Source organism: Lactuca virosa, chromosome 1 (genome assembly GCF_052849685.1).
Source record: "Lactuca virosa cultivar CGN04683 chromosome 1, Lactuca_virosa_CGN04683_v6, whole genome shotgun sequence".
Classification (NCBI taxonomy): Eukaryota; Viridiplantae; Streptophyta; class Magnoliopsida; order Asterales; family Asteraceae; genus Lactuca; species Lactuca virosa.
Window position 1 is genome coordinate 222,354,541 of NC_136426.1, and position 18,676 is coordinate 222,373,216.

Here is an 18,676-nt window from a genome sequence, read left to right on the forward strand (position 1 = left end):
TTGTTCATTTTATTGTCTTTACCTTGATCATACTCATAGTTTCTTCATTTAATATTTTAGTACTTTGTTGAATATATTCTTCAATATCGACTGATATTACCAAACTTGAATGGAACATCTATATAAAAGCAGACATTGATCTTAAGCATTAAATCAAGGTTTGAATTTTCAAACCTTGTCCCTGCGATAGTATCCTTGTTTTCACAATTGGTATCAGAGCTTGAGTGGTTGTCATTTGAATCCAAAAGATCAGATTATCGTTGACTCAAAATTACATTGGTATTTCAGTCGTTTCTGTGTTTAGGATAAAAGTTCTTCTATATACCACTTTTCTCAAGATATCTTAACTTCAATGGCTGCTTCTAATTCTCAACAAATGTATTCTATGCAAATAGCAAATAGCATGGGTTGCCCTACTCGTGCCCCACTGCTAGTTGTTGAAGAGTATGATCATTGGAAAGTCAGAATGGAAAGGTTCTTACTTGGTAAAGAAAAAGGTGAAAGCTATCTGGAGATCCGTTAAAGAAGGTCCACATGTTCCAGTTCAAAGAACTGTTAGAGATGTTGCTGCAACTCTCATGGGACAAGGAGAACAGCGTCAAGTTCCACTTACTGCTGATGATATCGAGAAGCTGCATGCAGATCAAGTTGCCTTTTCTGAAATGCCTTTTCTAAAGAGATTTGGGACACACTCCAAGATCTGTTCGAGGGCTCAGAGAACATGAAAGGAAAGTGCTTGACTTCTGTTGTCAAACATTCACAACAACCCCTGGAGAATCAGTTGCCCTAACCTCCAAGCAATACCGAATTGTTGTCAACAAAATGACAGCTCATGGTATTACTCGAACTCCTCTCGGATACAATCAAAAAGTTCATAAATAGTCTTGGTAAAGGATGGGGTAACCTAAAATTGTGTCTTCAAAGAAATGGGTCTCTGAAGAAGCTGAAGCTTTATCAGATGTTTGATGAGCTTCAAGGTCATGAGTCAAATGTTGCACAAACATTGAGAGAGCATTTAGGAGGTCCTTTAGCTCTTGTTAGTTCCTTTGAACCTCATGTCTCGAACCCATCTGCCTCGGAACCCCTCAAAACTGTCGTTCCACCTACTCAACCTTCACCACCAGCTTTACCTGCTCCTACCACCTCTAACTATCAATTTGATGGTGACCTCGAACCTGAAGAAATGGACTCCGAACTCCGCTTCCAACAGGAGTTTGCTTTGCTTTCCATGAAATACAAGCATCCCTTCCATCCCACTCACAAACCATGTCATAAGTATTTCCATGCCCCCACACCAAAACAACCCTCAATTGTTTAAAAAACCATCAGAGAACCCACAAGCTTATAAACCCACCATTTCTACACCAAACCACACCTCAGAATCTCAACAGACTCCGATGTCAGACAAACCCAAGGTCGTTTGCCACAAATGTGGCCATGCAAATATGCGAAAGACTACTTCGCTAAAGTCCCACGGAAACCCAAAATCAAGGACTCTGCATACTATACACGTCGAGCTCAAGAGATGGCTGCAAGTGAGAAGTCATTTTTCACCACTGTGTCTAGAGATGTAGAAGGGTATTAGTCTTCTGGAGGTGTAGATGATGTGAGTACTCTCAGAAACATGTGTCTTATGTCAAGACAAACAATTGAATGTGATAAAGGCTACTGGTCATTTCGGTTAGAGGAAGATGATGATGATGTTGAACCAAACTATTGCTACATGGCTACCAACGACCCACCCGGAAGAAGCATCATTCAACAGGTAAAATCTATGATTTCTGACAATAATTTTGATTTATCTCTTTGTGAACCATATCTAATCCATATCCAATCAGATATGAACACCATCTATAAAGCCTATGAGTCTGCCATATAAGCGAGTGAGATGATGGAAAGTGAACTGAGTCATCTTAGCTTCCGTTTCGAGGATAAAAAGCTTAAGATAGAGTCTTTAGAACGTGAGCTTGTAATGTCAAAAGATGAATGTATCATTCTTAAAGACAAATGTGAAATCACTTATTCTGAAAGAAATGTTTTAATTTCTGATAACAAACGTCTCAATGCCAAAATAGATGCTTTGCATAATTCCATAGACATTCTTGAAGAAAATGAACGGATGACTCATAATTTTCGTCATCCTTGGTCAAAAGCAGCTGGGCTCGGAAACGAGTTTCCAAAACCTATTGCTTGTCATTTGAAGGAGTTACAAAACCCAACTTTTATGGGAGACATTCCCAACCATCAATATTCAGATACTCCTGTCTCGTTATTGTCACCCCTTCCTGATACTTCAGACCAATTTGCGTCTCCAATTCCTGAGTTTCAGCCAATAGTTTTCAAGTGTCCCGATTCTACACCCCTTCCACCTCTTACAAATCGGGACCTGAATCGGACCTCAGAATCCTTCTCTAGCATTCCAAACACTGTCGTTCAAGTTCATAACCGCAGTCCTCCTAACAACTGTATTGTTGAGGAAATTATTCTTGAGACAACTGAACCTAATACATCATATTTTGTTTGGACATCTTTAGATAGTAACATTGATGATTCATCTGAAACTTGTGTTTCTGACTCTCAACTGACTTAAAAAACAACTCGTGTGCAAATCAAACCTGTGTTTAACAATCCATTTGTAGTTCAAACCTCTAAGTCATCTTCCAACTCTAGGAAGAAACGATCATTGAATAGGGAAGATGTTGTCGATCCTAAGATAGAAGCCAAAAACACTCTCAAAAAGGAAATTAGGTCAAGACAAAATTGCAGATTCATTGAAAACTCAAAAAAGAAAGCATATCGGGCTGTTAGGCCATCGACGAGGAGTCACAACACATTTGTGCTTGTTAAGATTCTCAAAACGCCATCCATTCCTTCTAGTCCGGTAGAACAAAACAAGGTTGTTAGTCCCACTCTGAAAAAGTATATTGTAGATACTCAATCTGTCAGAAGTAAATCTCCTCGGACTATTTCATCTGTTTTTATAGCTAAATCTGATGGTACTATTTTCAAACCTCAACAACTTTCAAAACAAAATGTAATATCAAGCAAAGAGCGAGTTGGTAAGAAAATTGTTTCTCAAAAATCTTCAAATGATTCAAAACAAAATTTTCTATGGAAAGTTAAAAATCTCATAAATGAAACTGCAACTCCGAGAGACACAGTGATTCCCACTGCTCTGAAAGTTGTTGATCCCAGAAAAGTTGTTCCGAAACAACCCATCATTGAGTATGATTTCCGCATTGATGAAAAAACCATGGCTTTTTGTTTCTTTTCAAAAGGATCTCGAAATAAACCCTCAAAGATATATGTTGCTTAAAAGTCACAACTAAAGTACAAAGCCCGTGTCCTTGCCCTAAAACCTAACTCGGAGCCTAAAAACTCCACAACTCACTAATTTTGCAGGAAATCTGTGCTTCAGAACAAGAAACAATATGGTATATTGATAGTGTTTGTTCCATGTACACGACAGGGCAAAAGGACTTTCTGCGAGATCTCAAACTTTCATTAAATGCTAACTACGTGACGTATGGAAACAACTCCAACTCTCAGATTCGAGGTTATGGCATCCTCACCAATGGAAATTTCTTCATTTCAAATGTAGCATCTGTAGCTGACTTGAAGCATAATTTGATAAGTGTGGCTCAAGTCACTGATGCGAATCAACTAGTTGAATTTTGCAAGAAACATAGTTATGTCATGTAAGAAGACTGGAAGGAATGTTTGATCATGTCTAATCACAACAAGAACATGTACCCTCTTGACATCAACATGATCATTGGCAAGCCTCAACTCTGTCTACTCTCAAAATCCGTTCCTAACATCATTTAGTTATGGCATCGAAGGGTTGCTCATCTAAACTTCATATATATGAATGATCATGTTTGTGGTGAAATGGTAAGAGGTGTGCCACTCCTCAAATTCGAAAATGAACATTTGTGTCCCACATGCGAGTGCGGAAAGCAATCGAATATGGGTGATCCTGTCATCATTGAAAAATCTATCTCAGAGTCGTTACAACTTCTGCCCATTGACTTGTGTGGACCCTTAACTGTAGACAGTCAACATCACAAAAAATACATTATTGTGATTGTGGATGGTTTTACTAGGTTCACCTGGGTTTTCTTCCTTAGGCTGAAATCTGTGATAGCTTTGGAACTTTTCAACTTTATCAAAGGAATTTGAAGTTCTCATCAAATTGCATATACGAAGAATCCGAGGTGATAATGGTTCGGAGTTTACCAATGTCACTATTGAGAAATTCCTCACCGAGAAAGGTATTGATCACAACTTCTCTGCTCTCTACATTCCACAATAAAATGGTGTAGTTGAAAGACACAACATAAAACTAGTTGAAGTTGCTCAATCCATTCTTAACTTTGCAAATCTTCCACTCAATCTTTGGGCTGAAGTGGTGTCAACAGCTTGCTTCCCTCAGAATAGGAGTATCATCAATTGACGCCTCAACATGACATCGTACGAAGCCATGAATGGTCGTAAGCCAAGTATCTCATTTCTTCACGTTTTCGGATGCAGATGGTTCATCAAAAACATCCGTGATCATCTTACAAAGTTTCAACCCAAAGTCGATGAAGCAATCTTTCTGGATACTCAGCCAAATAAAAAAGCTTATCGAGTTCTAAATCGTCGAACTCGAGTTCTGGACGAAAGCTTTGATGTCAACTTTGATGACAACTTCATTCGGAATTCTGGCCCAACCTATGTCACAACCCACATAATAGAGACCGATGCTCCAGCGCCAGGGTGTCTGAACCATCAAACAATTTATGAACTTGACTTTGCAACCCTGTTCGGACCTTCAAAAACAGCTATTGATTCGAAATCTCGAACAAAACAAACCTCATCCACTGCCGCTCCAATTTCCCAAAGCGTTTTAGGTCGGACACCCACTTTTCCTCAATTTGACTCCGAACCGTTTCAACCTTCATAGGTTGAGGAGGAGAATGGTCAACCTTCCCTTGAATCAAATGTAGATGGATTCCAAGATGCAGCTGATCAATTTACTGAATTTGATCCTATTCCGATCAACAGCGACGATGATGCAAATTTCTTCGATTCCCTCCTGAAGATGACATTAACTTATCCAGTTTTGAAGTTCAGGTGGAGCATCATCCTCAATTTCAAACTATTCAGGGGGAGCAACACAACCCCATTGTCGATGTTGAATCTTCTGCTGCACAAGGGCTTCCAAGACTACACATTTGGACTAAGGATCATCCTCCGAACAAAGTTATTGAAAATTCGAACGCCGGTGTTCAAACTTGTTCTGCCACAAGTATTCAAAATGAATGTCATTTCTCGGCATTTATCTCAATGGTTGAACCCAAATCCATCAAGGAAGCATTAGAACATGCTGACAAGATTACACCCATGCAGGAAGAGTTGGCAGAATTTGACAGAAATAAAGTGTAGACTCTCATTCCTCCTGAAGAACACCCCATTGTTGATATGAGTTGGGTGTTCAGAAACAAGCTAGAAGACGTTGGAGTTATCATTGGAAACGAAGCAAGAGTTGTGTCTAAATGATTCACACAGATCAAAGGACTTGACTACGACGAGACCTTTGCACCTGTAGCCTGTCTCGAAGCCATCATAATATTTCTTCCTTATGAAACTCATAAGGGTTTAAGGTTTACAAAATGGACATCAAAAGTGCTTTTCTGAATGGTGAACTAGATACAGAAGTGCAACTCCAACAACCTCCCATTTTTCTCAATCCTTCCTTTCTGAACTACTGCTACAAACTCTGAAAAGCTGTTTATGGCCTCAAGCAAGCTCCTCGCACCTGGTATGAGACTCTCACCGACTTCCTCAATCGTTCTGGTTTTAAAAGAGGTATTCTCGATCCTACCCTGTTCCGAAGTTCAAATGAAAAATATCTCATGCTTGTCCAAATATATGTTGACGATATCATTTTTGGATCCACAAACTTATCTATGGTTGCTGACTTTGCTAAGTTAATAATCAATTGATTTCTGATGAGTATGAATCGTGAATTGAGTTTCTTCCTCGCTCTTTAAATAAATCAAACCAATAGAGGAATCTTTATTCATCAAGAGAAGTACATCTCAGAGCTTCTCAAGAAATATTCAACGGACACCTGTGCCTCTACTAAGGTACCTATGGGTTTCAGACACAAAATCTTCTCGGACCCATCAGGGGTTGCTGTTGATGAAAAAAAATATAGGGGAATGATTGGATCAATACTCTACCTAATAGGAAGTCGTACAGACATCATGTTAGCTACATGTTATGTGCCAGATTTCAGGTCAATCCAAAGATATCTCATCTCTTGGCGGTTAAGCAAATATTCCGATACGTCAAAGGTGCAAAGAGTCTCGAAATCTGGTACCACTACTAGAAAGTAGCCCTTTAATGACACACAAACTATGACACACACAAATTTATGATACGCAGTAGTGTGTGCCCTAAAAATAATGTCATCTCTCCAAAATTAGAAGGATTTAGGACACGCAATTTTGCGTGGCCTAAAATTAGTGTCCCAATAAAAGAAAAAAAAAACCACGAAAGGCACCTAAAAAATATGTGTGTCGTGTAGACGTGTCACTTTATACTTTTTTACAAAATACACGTTTTGCTTAGTAGCTAGATGGAAAAGGAAATCCCAAAAAAATAAAAAAACCCGCCTTGTTCTGATCTACCATCGTTTCGATCTTTCTCTTCCTCTTTCTACCAAGTACGTATCTCTTCTCACACCCTCGGTTGTATCTCCTACAATAGCAAGCACGTACAAGAAAGATACAATGGCTTTTTATCCTTTCTTCTGTTCTCTGGATCTCATTCCCACCCCGTCTCCATCATTCTACCTCTTTAATATCACTATTACATATAAAAACCCTAATTTTCTCCTTCCACCAACATCCGGTTCAAAGAGTTCATGTGGTGCCACGTACCTTCCCTTCCAAACAACGTTATGAACATCTAACATCGATTCAAATTGCGTCGTACTATTATGTGATGTATCCACTTGACCAAGGTATCTTCTCCTTGATTTTTAGGCTTATTATAACCTTAATTAGTTGAGCCTTTACCTGGTTATTATCAATGTATCCACATCCATGGTAATGAATCGACACTTGCAATCCAAGTTTTAGGTTAAGCTTATAATTCTTGTATTGTGTCCTTGGGTTATTTTCTTTTTTATGGTGGGATTTCAAAATAAATGGTTCTTATATAGACTACAGAGCTAGAGCTGTTTTACTCTTGTCTCTTCAACTACATTTAACTAAAGAACCATAATCATCTTACTAAATTTAAATCAAAACTAATTAACCCATAGGTTATTGGTCTTTGTACACTACGAGAATCTATCTGTATGAGAACATTCTTGTTATTGAATTTTCTTTTTAGATAGGTATTTTTCCATCAATTCTTCTGTCAATAACTGATTTTATGTACACATTGGATTTTTCTGATTAGAATCCATTAAATCATTGAGTTTCAAAATCTGCAAGACTTGTTATTTGAGCAACTATATCTTAACTATGGAGAAAAGAGGAGGAAATATGGTCCCAAGCTCACCCTCACACACCCCAAGGTCCACTGAGAAGGCAGTAAGAGATATCAGACTAGAAGTACAAATGAATGGTAAAGATGATAGAAAAAAGGTGTTAATGTTCAAGTCATCGTGCGATGCAGGTCTGTAAAATTTCTATTAAAGCATATATATGTAACTGAATTTGGATTTTTTTTACAAAAATTTCTTGATTGTTGTGTTTCTAAACATATAGACCATTGAGTGATGATTAGAGAAAAGCACACACACCAGTAGTGATTACAAGTACTGAGAACAAGAAAGAAGTTTGAACAGTTCAACATATAGCTAACAAACAGATTGATAGATCATTTATGTTTGACAAGGTAATTCCCTTAGGCGTACTATGCTATATACTATCGGCTCTATGTTTAAGTGATCACACTACTCATAGAGTCGTTATGCTGCCGGATTTTGTATTTTCCTCATGTACTGTATGCCTCCTGGAAAATTTTCATGTATCAAAACTATTAGTATTAATGAAAATTCTTTATGTTTTATCATGACGGTGTCATCTGCTATGTGTTTTATGTTCCTTGTTAATGCATGAAATTACTTAAATACACACGTTACACCCCTAACCTATAGGATCGCAAACTCGCAAAAAAATAGGCACTCAACATCTTTCCATTCCATGACAGAAAGATGCCTCAAAGACCCAACTGTGGAAACAACGCAACACCGACCCCACCTGAGATAAACTCGATTGCATTCCAGGCAGCAGTGTCCGCTGCGGTCACTGCAGCACTTCGGCAGATTCGCAATGGAAACATCAGAGAAGGCAACGGGCAGGGAGCCGGAAGCACCAATCAAGGGACAAATCACGGAGCCGCACGATCGTGCACATACAAGGACTTCACCAACGCCAAACCTCAGACCTTTAATGGGACAGGAGGCGTGATAGCCCTTACGCGATGGATCGAGAAGATAGAATCCGTCTTCAAAATTTGCGGATGTCCGGATGAGTGTAAGGTCAAGTTCGCAGCTTGCACGTTCATTGACCAAGCTCTCTCTTGGTGGAATGGCCATGTAGAGACCATGACAGTTCCGGTGGTGAACGCGATGCCCTGGGAAGAGCTGAAGGAGATGTTAGCTGAATACTATCCTAGAGGTGAAATTCAGAAGATGGAACAAGAGTTGTGGAACCTCACGGTTCAAAACGCCAATATCGACGCATATATATCCCGATTGAGCGATCTATATCTTCTGTGTCCTGGAATGATCACCTCAGAAGGGAAAAAGATTGAGAGACTTATCTGGGGATTGACTGCACATGTCCAAGGGAATGTCATTGCGGCAAACCCTGAGACGTTTGATAGCGCCAAGAGACTGGACAAGAAACTGTACGATCACGGTAACAAAAAGGGTGCCAAAACAGCAGAAGCAGAGGTCAAGAAAGAAGGTGAGAACAGGAAGAGGAGAAACAACAAGAGAAAGGGAAAGGAAAACTCGGAATCATCTTAGAAGCAACAAACGGTATCCGTCCATGCTGCAACACAAGCTACCACTACACCACATGCTCCAGCCTCATTCACACCGAATGTTTCAAAGCAGTATTCAGGAAATCTTCCCAAGTGTAACAAATGCAACTTCCATCATCATGGGGAGTGTAGAGAGATGAGTTGCACAAGGTGCAACTGGAAGGGCTATGCAGCAAAGTATTGTAGGACTCAGCTCCCACAGAACCAGATGAAAAACAACAACAACAACAACAACAACAACAACAACAACAACAACAACAACAACAACAACAATAACAACAACACCAATGATGGAGCCAACTATACCTGTTACGGATGTGGGAAGACCGGGGATTTCAGGCGAAACTGCCCCAATGCGAACAATCAAGGGGCAGGAGCAGCAGGGAGAGTGCTGACAATGGGTCAGGGTGAAGTAGTGCAAGACCCAGCCGTTGTCACCGGTACGTTCCTACTTAACAACTCGTATACATGCATCCTAATTGATAGTGGGGGGAACGAAGTTTTGTTAGTAATAAATTCAAACACTTGCTAAATCAACAACCCCAGAAGCTCAACCAAGCATTTACGGTGTAAATGGCTAATGAGAGAACGGAAACAACAAAAGATATCTATATAGGATGTACGTTAACACTAAACAAACACTCTTTCCAAACAAATTTGATGCCAGTAAATATTAGGAGTTTTGATGTGATCATCGGCATGGATTGGTTAAGCCCCCATCATGCCGATATTATGCGTCACGAGAAGGCCGTTCGCCTTCAACTTCCTAATCACGAAACCCTAATAATCTACGGAGATAAACCCGACGCAAACCTTCGCCTTATCTCATGTATCAAGGCACAGAAGTGTCTACAAAAGAAGAACTACACATTCCTTGCTCATGTGGTGGATAAAACCAAAGAGGAAGGGAGCATTCACAACATCCCAGTGGCGTGTGACTTCCCGGATGTGTTTCCAGAAGATCTCCCGGGAATACCCCCAGGACGACAAATTGAATTCCGAATCGACCTAGTGCTTGGAGCCACTCCAATAGCCAAATAACCCTATAGGTTGGCTCTTGCAGAAATGCAAAAATTATCAAGCCAACTGGGCGAACTCCTGGAGAAGGGATTCATCAGACCCACCTTCTCGCCGTGGGGAGCTCCGATTCTTTACGTTAAAAAGAAAGACGGATCCTTCAAGATGTGCATCGACTATAGGGAATTAAACAAACTCACCGTCAAAAACTGGTATCCACTTCCACGAATTCATGATCTATTTGACCAGCTTCAAGGAGCTAGTTACTTTTCAAAGATAGATGTGAGATCCGGTTATCATCAACTCAAAGTCCGAGATGAGGACATTCCTAAGACTGCTTTCCGAGCTCGATACGGTCATTACGAATTAGTTGTAATGCCCTTCGGTTTAACAAATGCCCCCGCTGCATTTATGGACCTCATGAATCGAGTCTGCCGCCCATTCCTTGACAAATTCGTGATCGTATTCATCGAAGATATTCTCATGTACTCTCGAAGTGAAGAAGATCATAGCCAACACCTCCGACAGATTTTAGAAACCCTACGGGCTGAAAAGCTCTATGCGAAACTCTCCGAGTGCGAATTCTAGCTCCGCAGTGTAAACTTTCTGGGCCGTGTGGTCAGTCAAGAAGGAATACATGTGGACCCCTCCAAGATCAAAGCAATCGAAAATTGGGCAATTTCGTCAATGCCAACAGAAATTCGCCAATTATTGGGTCTTGCAGGTTACTACCGAAGATTCATTCAGAACTTTTCCAAGATAGCCAAACCCCTCACCACGTTGACCCAAAAAGGCATACCCTTCAATTGGACTGTCACACCCCCGAAACCAGACGGCGGAAACGTCCGGGGGCTCGCGTGACTTAAATTGAATACCATCACAATGAATATACATGAATCATAACATAAACATCACCATGCATCAATACATTACAACTGATATTATCCAGTACATTGTTTTAAATATTACACATTCATAACATAAATTGGTTGAGAGTTTTCAAAAACATAACATCCTAACATTTCTTGATATTACCCTTCCGCTTACCTGTTACCTGAGCATACAAGTTATTTTGGAAAACGTCAACATATAAAATGTTGGTGAGTTCATAAGAAATGTTGTGATAAAAATTATTTGTGTAGTTTGTAAAACCCAGAAAATCCAATATTTTCTGAAAAGACAATTGTTTATCAAAGTGTGAAGATCCATAAGTTGATGCATGAATGATTTCATAACGTGTATAAAAAGGGAGTTTTGTATTACAATTATTTAGATTACGAGCGAGTGTTGTTGAATTCCCTGAAAAACCCGATGTTTTCCGATGACGAAAGATATACTTGATTACTAATTTCTATACCGCCATAACGAATGATTTTTGATTACTCTTCCTTGATTACTCGGGTGGTGTCGGAGATTATCAATTCTAGTGAGTCGTTATAACTATGCCTGATAATGACTGGTTATAACTTCCAACTACAAACGACCCTTAGAGGTGCCGTCCGTTATTACTCACTTAATCCAAACCACCTTTATTACTATTGATTAACGACATGAGTCTGTTTACTTGATTACTCACAAGCCTTAGCAAACGAGAGAAGAGGAGTATGAAGTCCTACCACTTTCGTGAGTTACTTTAGGCTGTCGGGGATGCGAACAACACGTTGGCCCATCTCGCATTTGATTACTTTGACCTTACTAGCAATACTAATGGACCACTAGGGCCCAATAGCACATAAAAGCCATTGAAGGTCCCCTTATATGGAATTCGGTCATAGGAGGCACAATAACATATAATCATTTTCCCTTGGGCCCCAAAGATCATGTTAATGGATTTGCAAGGTCCAACAAGCATGATTTGAAACTTTCAAGCCCAAGTGTCGAATGTTTACTTGTCTTAGGTATCGCATAACTACTGGAGGGTTCGATTGAATGATTGTTGTTTTTGTATCGACTCGAGACCGGTGCATTTGTTTACAACGATATTTGGATTTATGCGTGTATTCATCCTACAATTTTTCGTAAGTCGTAGTTAGTATTTTTGGCTTGATACTCTTTAAATGAATTATTTTACTTAGAAATAGTGGTCTGACCTTTTCAACCCCTTTCTTTTATAAAAATAACAATTTTAATCCTTTATATAAACGAAAAGACATTTTAAGCCCTTAAAACATTTTCTTGATACTTTTGCATCATAGACTTGTTTAAATGATATTTTTTGACTCAAGACTTATACTTTGGCAGTTTCAGCCCTTCCAGAATAGTATTTTTCGGTTAAAGCCCAACTTTTTGTAATTTTTACAATTTTTGCCCAAAATCCAAAAACTTTACATTTTTGATCCTTTTTGAAAATGAAAAGCTTTTTTAACCCTTGAAATAGTTTTGTTACACTTTTTATCCCCTGTTTTGAAGAAATTGCCACTTCAGCCCCTTTAAATGTCATATTTTCGCAACTTTGGGTTTATTGGGCCGAAAAGCCCAAAATTTAGCCCATTAAGCTAATATTTACATTTTAAGTCCTTTGGAGGTTATAATGTTCATAAAAACAATTATTGTAACTGTTTTGACTCTTTTGACCTTTAAGAAACCGTGATTTGGCAATTTTTAACCCAACTTTTGTATTTTTGACAATTTAAGCCCAAAAATGAGTTTTGTGGTGAAATATATTTATCACAATCTTATAAGTTATTATTATTGACTTTTTTAGTGTAAAATAACTTAGATTATGTTTGATTTCCTTATTATGTCATAGATCTCAAGATATCTTCCCTTGTGGTTACATGTTCATCACAAAAACACATAAAATCACACATACATGCATAAAATCATACATAGCATACACATACACATAGATCTACATATTTTCTTGTATTCTCCCCCATAAAACATATAAAAACCGAAAAGAGAGGGGTATGAAGCTCACCTTTGCTTGTTGTTTTCGGTTTAGAAGGACGAAATGAAGAAAATTTTGATTCTAGCAAGTCTTCTTGGAAGATCTCGAACTTAGAGGCTTCTAAGATGGTGATCACGAGTTTGAATAGATTAGGAGGAGGTTTTTGATGAAATGAAGTAGTTAGATCATAGATTAAACATCAACTTACCTTAGATGATGATTTTTGTGGAATAATCTCCTTGAAAAGCCCTTAGATCTCGAAAATTTGATGAAGAATGAAGAGAGTTCTTTGAGAGTGTTTGAGTGAATGTGTGTGTGTTTTCCTTTGTGGTTCTCGGCCGAGGATAGAAAAGAGAGAGGAAGAGAAGTGAGTGAAGTGATGTGTGCATGGAAGTATGTGTTGGTGCATGGAAGACCAACATATAATAATGAGGTGGCAATCCTAAAGACAACTCCTTCCCCCTTTGTGTTGTTGGGTCGAGAAGAGGAGAAGATGTTGGGTTTTATTATACTACAACATCCTATGGTGCACATACAACCCTAAGCCCACAACATATAATAAGGAGGTGGCAATCCTAAAGTCAACTCCAGTCCCACTAATGCACAACAAAGGGATTGATCTTTCACCTTGATTGCCATTTGGGATATCATCTTCATTAGGATAGCTTGTTCCTAAAGGTTAGGAACAAGCTTTCCTATTGAAGATGATATCCCACATGGAAATCAAGGTGAAAGATTAATCCCTTTGTTGTGCATTAATGGGACTGGAAATCATGCTTCAGTTCCTCCACCTCCTCCAATTATTCTCCTTATCCCACAAGTTCAAATACTTGAAAAGTTAAAGGTCACTCAATCCCTATTGGCAAGCCGCGAGAGTCGGGTGTCGAAGTTTCGAGGTAGCTGGCTGTTGACTTGGTTCTTCAGTCACACCCTGATGACAGATCAAGACATGACCCTTAATGATCTTAACTATTTACTTGATGCTGCTAAATCAGCAATGATTTGGGGCACTGGTAAAGCAAAATTTGATTGGAAGATCAACTTCCCAAACTTCCATTGACATTGACAATGGTAACATTAGAAGTCCAGAAAAGCTTTCTCTTCCCAATGGAAAGGGATCGGCCATGGTCAAGTCATTTGACCTAATAGTAAAGAGAAAGGATAAGTCTGAGATAGTCTCATGTACCATTTCCAAAGATTCCATATGTTTCTTTTGCCAAAAGAAGGAGCATTGGCTGCGAAGCTGCCAGATTTACCTGAAGGATCTGGTAAAGTCAAAAGTTTGACTCTACTTCAGGTAAAGTCCATTGTGTAACTCTATTAAGTTCCTACTTGGAGATTCTTATTACATGATGTGACTGGGTCACATATTGATGTCTTAAGAGTCAAAGAAAGGAGAGGAAGCTTAAAGGAAGTATATGCTAATTCTGATCGCGAAGATGGATTTCGGTCGCATGGTTCGGTGATCAGACTTTTGGGTTGTTACTTAAAGAGTTATGATATATATTGCTTAGGAATAGATAACAACAAGTTTTTCATATGGATTGTAAGGATAAGAAGTTTTTCCGCAAAGTTTTAAAATAAAAGAAAAAGGTTTTATTTTTATTTATTTTAATTATCCTTACAATGACATTTGTGAAAAATTGTTGCTTATATGATTCCTTTAAGAGCAATATTGGAAAATGGATTTGATTCTTTCATTTGTGGTAGTGTCTAAATTTGCCAAATAAGGAAAGATTCTCATCACCCAAGTTTCAAATTGGACCGAAACTCGGAATCATGCAAGTTGTATAGTATGATGAATGAGAACTTTTAGCTTTGGAAAAATTAAGACTAATTCCTTATGTGAACAAGGAAAGGACTAAAGGATCGAGTACACATTCTTGTGCACTGGTCAAGTCCACCACAAAAGATCGATAAGAATATTTGTCATGATTTACTAAGACTTAGTAAATATGTTTATACTTACAAGTTTAAGTATAATTCTGAAACATTGGAAAAGATTCAATGTATGTCAGAACGAATGAGAAGAATCAAATTAGGCAGAAAGATAAAAGTTTCTCAAATCTGAAAAGATGGGAGAGTACTTTAGTATCATGTTTTGTGATCATCTTAATGATTAAGAAACTATATCACAATTAGTCCTCTAAGGTCATCTTAGTGCATTCTAATGGCTAAGAAGAGGAGTCTTGAATAGTTGAAGTGGTTAAATCAAGGAGATGAGTCATACTTCGTTCCAAAACAAGTCTTAGAGTCATACTCCAAGATTGTAACTTGAGTGACACTCCTTAAAGAAGGTTTATAACACTAGTCAAATGTAAGAGTAGATTATGTTCTACTCTTGTATATTTGAAATTGGTAAGTTGTGATGTTTTGGATAAAACAGAGACCAACTAAGGCCAATTGTGTGAAATGTTTGTCTTGATAAAGAATCCGCACTATCTCTTGAATATTTGACAAGAGAATCTTATATGTCAAGAGGACAGTGGGATTCCTAAAGGTCTTGAAAGTCTCAAGAGCTAATCAAGGATAAAAACATGAAGTTCATCACTAGCACACGACTTGAGGTTTATAACCTATCGTGTTGACATTTCTGTGCCTATTCCAGTTAAAGTTGGCTTTCCATATGAGTTCTGAAAGTTCTCAATTGGTTGCATAACAACTTGGAAGCAACGACAGACCCTTGTACTGCCAGGTGGCAAGAATTTAAGATTGCACAAGTTTAGTCCATATGAGTTTGGATTTGTCATTAACCTTGCCTTGTGATTATGGTTTCGACAAATTCATATCGATAGAACTCATACACCATAAAATCTAAGTGTCATAAGGTTTCTCTCCGATTCATGAAAATGATGGTGAGGAAATACTTTCACTAAGTAGATTTTAAGTAGACAGCAATTGTGATATTTGCATTCTCAAAGTCGTTAGTGGAGCGTGTGTGGTTAACCGGCACACTAACATGGACTTGTGAGAAATGGCAAAGGTCTAAACAATTGAGACTATGATTACGACATCCCTTTTCATAGTTCTGAAAATATTTAGACACACATGTGAGCTATCTAAGGAAAAGTGTATGATTTTGATAAAGTTCTATCAAAGCATCTCGTATTAGAAATCTGAACTTTGGTAAGAAAGTCAATAAAGTATTGATTTCTAGAAGTACAGCTGATTTCTGGATACATGTCAAAGCTAGTGGGAGCATAAGTGTTATGCTAATAATCATCATGTTAGTGGGAGCATGATTATTAAGTTTAGTATTGCAAGTTAGCAATGTTAATTATAGAAAACAAAAGTTTCAATTCATGGAGTTGCATGGGTTGAAAAGTTATTTTGCTATAATTAAGGGAGAGGAATTTATACTTCATTTCAATTCTAAAAGCTTAGATTGAGGTTTTAATCATCTTTAGTCAAGGATACATATATGAATTTTGTGTTGGAATGGCTCAACATAAGGAAATTCTATATATGGGTCCATTATTTGCGTTCTAAAATTCGATTATGATTACAGCATCCCTTTTCATAATCTGAATTATGAGAACTTGGCAAATAGAAATAGAAATATTGTAAGCAAAAGACTCGTTTATTATCATGTCTTTATGTGAGACATCATGAATCGTGTCCCATATGCTTCGGATATAGGATCGATTGCGTGTGCTATAATATTCATCCTTTCTAAATTTTCCAAATGCTTAGGGCATTAAGAAGGGAAAATTCTAGAATTGGATATGACTAAAATGATTAAGCAATTGTCGAGGACAATCTAAGGTTTACCAAAGATTGGTTGCTCAAGGACAGTTGGAAGTATAATGTTAATTTTGGAAGGACCATATTGACTTATTCTGTAAGGAGGCAACTCTTATTCAGAAGTGATAGTCAAAATGGAATATGGATATGTTTCAAAGTTGGAAATTATTCAATCTGTGTAAGATTAGAAAACTTAATGCAAGAAGGATGTTTTCATGGAGTTGATCTTCATTGGAATACTCTGTAATGTCTGTTGATAAGTCTTTGTGACTTTGTGCATAATCATTACAAGTGGATCAGTGCATATAAGTTTAAAATCTAACAGATTTAAGTAAATGGTAGGAATTTGGAATTCTTACATTTACGATAAGGTTTTGGGACTGTGAAATGAGAATCATTGGAGTTATGTTCAATCGATCTATTTCACAAAGTAAAGATCATAAACAAACTTAGTGTGTATACTTGGTGTATGGCATAACTAATGTTTGCACAAACATAGTATGCATACTTGGTGTATGGCATGACTAGTGTTTAGAAAACATAGTGTACATGCTTGGAGCATGGGACAACTAGTGTTTTAATTCAAGTATAAAGTTGATAATTTGAAACAGTATACAATGAATAATGTGTAATCATATGGTGATAAATAAAAGGTGTTTTATTTATATTCATAAGTTCTGAGACCATATTGGATTCGATTATTATTGTGTTTCACTTTGCATGTTTTGACTTCCAGAATAACTATGTCGTTCTTCTCGAATTACTATGTTATTCAAACCATCCACAGTCGATAATACGTTGGAAATAGGTATTAAGGCAAGACTGTCATGAATCGGGTTTATAGATGTCCAAGGTAGTGGACATAACAAGAGTTGCTGTAAGATTCATGAGTGCTCATAAGTTCTGAGTATTGGATTCAACCCACGCTTATTTGAATCACTTCATGGATTTTATCACGAGTGAATCGTGAGATGATAATATCTTATATTCTTCAAACCTAGAGATATGAGTTGTTACTATGAGTTGGTTATACATTGATTGCACGAAAACACATTGGTAACTCGATGTTATAAAACGTGTCTTTGTGTATGATTCAACAAGTAGTAGAACAAGCCATATGAGTCGAAGTTTATCCATTCCTTTTACCCTCAAAGGGATAAAAGCGATATCTGTGGGCCCCTCGATGATTTAGTGATGACACCCTTGTTGGATTAGTGTCTAAGTCCATAACTATAATTGGTATATACTTGAACCGACCCGACATGGTCCATTTGGGTTGCATGGCATCGAAACATTTGGGTAGACCTTTTAATGAGAAGAAGATATTTGTGACATATTAATATATTATAAGTTCTAATATATTAATATGAAATCATATTATTTAATTAGTATTGATCAAGAATTAATTTGGAATTAATTTAGTGATAAAAAAGAGACTAATTAAATATATGGGGATTGATTGTGTAAATCATTGATTCTTATATATGTGGGCTTATGATCCATGATTCCTTATGTTGGGTTTAACCCATGTGGTGGCCCATGGATACTCCATGGAGGTTAAAACCCATGGAGCATAAGGAATGGGTAAAGTTATGGGTTACATGGTGTAACCCTAATGTGCACACTATATAAAGACCCCATTGGTTGGTGAAATTGGCACTAGTGCATAATAATGAGAGGGCAAGCTAATTTCTATGAACTCATATCTTCTCTCATGGTTATTCCAAATGTTCATGGTGTTGTGTGAACCATTTGAGGTGTCACATTTGGGGCACTAGGCTCTTGAGCTCCATGGAATCAAGCACCAACAAAGAGGTATGTAATTCTACTAGATTTTATATTACATGTACTTTATATTATGCTAGTTAGAACAATACCTTGGAAAATTGATATTTGCATGTATAATAGAGAAAACATAGATCCAAGGTATTTAGGGTTGCATGTACACCATAGGTGTGTTAGAATGCTCAA

The 18,676-nt window shown here is 37.8% G+C and overlaps 1 pseudogene; it reads left to right on the forward strand.

The window, feature by feature from the left end:
• The first annotated feature begins 832 nt into the window (after nt 1-832).
• Nucleotides 833-18,676, forward strand: part of LOC145127529 (alpha-glucan phosphorylase, H isozyme-like) — a 56,484-nt pseudogene continuing 38,640 nt past the window's right edge.